The sequence below is a fragment of the Aedes aegypti genome, chromosome 2, assembly GCF_002204515.2.
Source record: "Aedes aegypti strain LVP_AGWG chromosome 2, AaegL5.0 Primary Assembly, whole genome shotgun sequence".
Classification (NCBI taxonomy): domain Eukaryota; kingdom Metazoa; phylum Arthropoda; class Insecta; order Diptera; family Culicidae; genus Aedes; species Aedes aegypti.
Window position 1 is genome coordinate 364,234,198 of NC_035108.1, and position 4,225 is coordinate 364,238,422.

Below are 4,225 nucleotides of genomic sequence, written 5' to 3' on the forward strand. Positions count from 1 at the left end.
TCAAATGAGCTTTTATTTTTCTTGTTTAATATTGCATTCAATCAATGTATCCTACTAAATAAAATCAAAATAAACCATCTTGGACATTCAAAGTGGTTTCTGAAAATGTTTACTATTATTGTTACAGTCAAATAAGATGAAAACTAAATTAATTTCGTAAAATTACTTTTTAACTATAAGCCAACTTTTATCCCTCAGTTTTTATCTTTACTTACTCTACAATTTATCCTTAAGGCGGGGAAAAAATAATATATAAAATGTGTGGCATTTTGCTCTGGTGGTCTTCTTGCCCCATACGAGTGGCACTCTTGCCCCGTGCCTCGTTTAAAAACCTCAGAAGAAGGCACATTTTCAAAAATCTCAAATCATCATGTAAATATTTCTTATATTTTTGAAATCTATCGATAACATCATTTAGAACAAGAGCTGAGCTTGCCCCTACACTATTATTCCACTTCAAAAATTGTGCTTACCAACCATGATTTGAACCTACATATCTTAAGGTGTCCTTCTTGCCCCCAGCCCCCCTATCTGCTACGAGATTCCACATAGGCGGTGATAATTGGGAGCATCCGCAAACACTCAATTTTCGAATCGTAGCTTAATGCAATGTCGAGAAGGGATGGAAGTTTTTGAGCATTTGATGAATCCAATTGGTAATCATTGTAGGTAACCCATGGTATCGTGCAGCTTCCAATATGTCATCGGAAAGCCCTTTATCAAAGGCACTCTCAATATCCAAGAAAACACCCTAGCAGGATTGCTTCTGAGCGAATGCTTTCACGATATCGTATACAACTTTGTGTAAAAGAGTCACTGAGGACTTTCCAGATTGATAAGCATGTAGATACACATGAAGAAACATGTTTGCCAAATAAACATCACGGATGTGATGATCGAATAATGCGTTCCAGACATTTCAGAAGAAAATAGGTCAGATTGATTAGTCTTATACTTTTTGTTATCTAGATAGAAGTTTACCTTTCGAAAGTAAGGTGCTTGAACTAGCACCACTTGGGCTGTACTATTTTTTATGAATCTGCAAAGATTGGTCGTTGCTGTTCTTTTATGCTGAAGATTGTTCTGAGTTAGCCTAACCATAGCTGCTAACCAAACTAAGGAGGATTAAGCTAATTGATTCACAGCACGAAAAAGACCAGTAACGAAAAAACAGGTCGGTATCTATTGAAAGTCACCAAAGGCAAAAAAGCACAGAATACACTGAGTAAAACGCATAAAGCGAATCTATATATGTGATAATTTAAACTAAATAACAATATATATATATATATTCATAATCCAACCCTTTTTTAGCCTCAGGCTTTAGACTGAAGAAGAGCAGCCGATTATCTCGGAGAAACACAAGATCACCTGCACCATTGCCCCGGGTAGCACAGGAAGGGCCAAATACTGTAAATGTTTTATTTAGACCCCCCTAACTATTCATTCTTTGGCACGGTACGCATCACATCATGAATAAGAGGCCAACTGTGAGGTGGACTTTCACTACCGGAACAGGCAGTCCGTTAGTGTTAATTCTTAGCCAATTGAAACAACCGCTACCGACACTACATGGCTATCTAGGCTGATCAGGAAAAGGAGGTTATTATTGATGATTAACTCCTAGCGTGCCAATCAGCCCACAAAAACATCAAGTAAATAAATAATATTAGAAAAAAAATGCATTGACCACATAAACCTGAAAACAACGAAGTTGAAGTGAGCTCCAATGTTCAAATCCATATATTTCACTTAAGGAATAAATTTGATGCTAGAGATGCAACTTTAAAAAATGAAATCAACATGAATATTTATCATGAGTCTCATCATCATCGCCTTCTATGATGAATGCAATAATCGTAATAAACAAAACATCTCTTCGTTCAAAAAATGTCTATTTCCTGCCCAATGGTGGAAAATAAGCTTATGAATATTTTCCATCGCATCAACGGTGCCGTCCGTAGAAATGTTACGGTAATGCTGTGAAAAATCTTTCCAAGGAACAAAAATTAAGTGTCCATTACGCTATTAAGAATATGATAATATTTGATAAACAGGCAGATTTCTCTTGCTTCCTCAGAAAAGAAAACTTTTTCCATCCCTCACCGCTTCGAACTTTCACCAAGAAGTTCACCCGTAGAGCCGAAGGTAATCGTAGGCACGGACGAATCTAATTATCATAAAATTAAAATAAAAATATTAATAAAAGGACAAGCGAACGAGCCTCTATTGGATGCAAGCGGGCAAAGGTAATGTCTCTTTCCTGCGATTCGGAACCATCCGGTAAGGCATAATTGTTTCTGATAGGCGCGCATAAGCCTTACTTGCGGAGATTTTTTTTCTCTGGCGCCAGGAATTCGTGAGGGTGGCAACTTTTTTACGAGACTCATCATCATCATCGGGAAGAAGAGCACGTCCCACGAAATCCAGGAATTCCTGCAGTATGCCTATGACTCAGAAACATTCCTATAGAAATGTACAGTGCCTACATCTGTACGACACCGCTGCTACTACTAGAGATGATTGTTATTAACGACCGTTGTTTTCCCTCTTCTATGATTCTCCAAGGTACCACTTAACTTCTGGCCTTCCGTCTGTCTATGCTTCAGTGTCCCTCCCCGAGTTGAGCAATGTTTAGTGCAAAACTTAACATGCCACTTCTCTATCATTGGCTGCTGTGCAGATTGCTGCATACTTCCTTTTACTGGTGCCTCTTGGATGGTTGGTGAGTAAGGTGGCCCATTTTTATACAAAAAAGTTGTGAAAATCTCAAGTTACCATGCTGTTTTAAATTGCCGGACGCTTCGAAAACCGGACACTTGCTTCTTAAGCAGTATTTTTGGGTAAATTTCCGATTTTTGCGCTCAAGATCGATGTTTGTGACGTCGTTTACATTCTTCATTCATTAACAAAATTAAGAAGGGTAAAAGCACCGGTTTTGGCCAGCCTAAGAGAAAATTTCAATAAATATTGCATAGGAAGCCGCATTTATACTACAAATATGTCAACTGCAAGCTTTCAATCCATATTATGTATGAAAAATATCGAAACTGAGTCAAAACCATTTTTTTGCTTTGGAAATCTCGTTGGTCAATATAGGCCACCAGAACCAGTTTTGGCCAAAGATTTAATTTCGGTTCTTAAGGTGAAGATGAATCGAAGCCAAAGTTCCAATTTTCAAGAGCACGGATCTGGAGAACCAAACATCCGTTTAAGCTGAAAACTTAATCGATTGGTCACTAGCTGATGGTGACCAATCGATTAGCTTTTCAGCTCAAACGGATGTTTGGTTCTCCAGATCCGTGCTCTTGAAAATTTGAACTTTGGCTTCGATTCATCTTCACCTTAAATTGGCCAATCGCATTGATTTCTCATGAGAGTGGCCAAATTAAGAGTACACTGACCATATTAGGTGCATGGATATTAAAATTATAAGGAAAATGAATTGTTTTTCTTATGTTTTGAATCAATTTGGATGTTTAAATGAATGTAGCTCTATCATGGGAATGTGATCTACTCAAAACGAAAGGTTTCATGCTGATTGGCTATGTAAAACTGTGTAAAATCCACTATGGCCACAATTGGCGTATGGCCAAAACCCGTGCTTCTACCCTACTTCTAGGTTGAAGAAATGTTTTGTTTACAAAATCAGTTCCACCTTTTTGAAATGTTGGTATAGAATCATTTCAAAAATGGACAATGTATAGATGGATAGCCATACTTCAAACCTTTAAGAGCACAAATCTGAAGAGCCAGCTGTTCAAGCTGATAACTTGATCGATTTGTGACTCGCTGCTGGTGACCTATCAATCAAAATTTCAGCTCAAATCGCTGTTAACATAAATTTGTGCTTTTATTTTTTCTGCTGAAAGTTGGACTGTATTTTCAATGATTGGTGAAATATGGGCAACGCAGTCCTTTTGTTAAAACGAGTTTTATTATTTAACCCGACGTTTCGACGCAGGTATGGCGTCTTCTTCAGGGTAAAATGATACATTCATTTTGTGTCTAGGGTTATAACTAATTTTAACTGTCAAGTGGAATAATTTTTGGTACATGACTCAATTTAAATAAACTTTAGGATATTTCAAGCTACTTTTCGAAACAATTTGCGCGTTTTATCTGTAGAACTCTTCAGTTGGACCTTCACTGTTATTTGTTGCAACGGTTTTCTCTTGCAAGAGAAAAAAAAATGCATAAAACTTATCCTCTACTCTCTACTTTA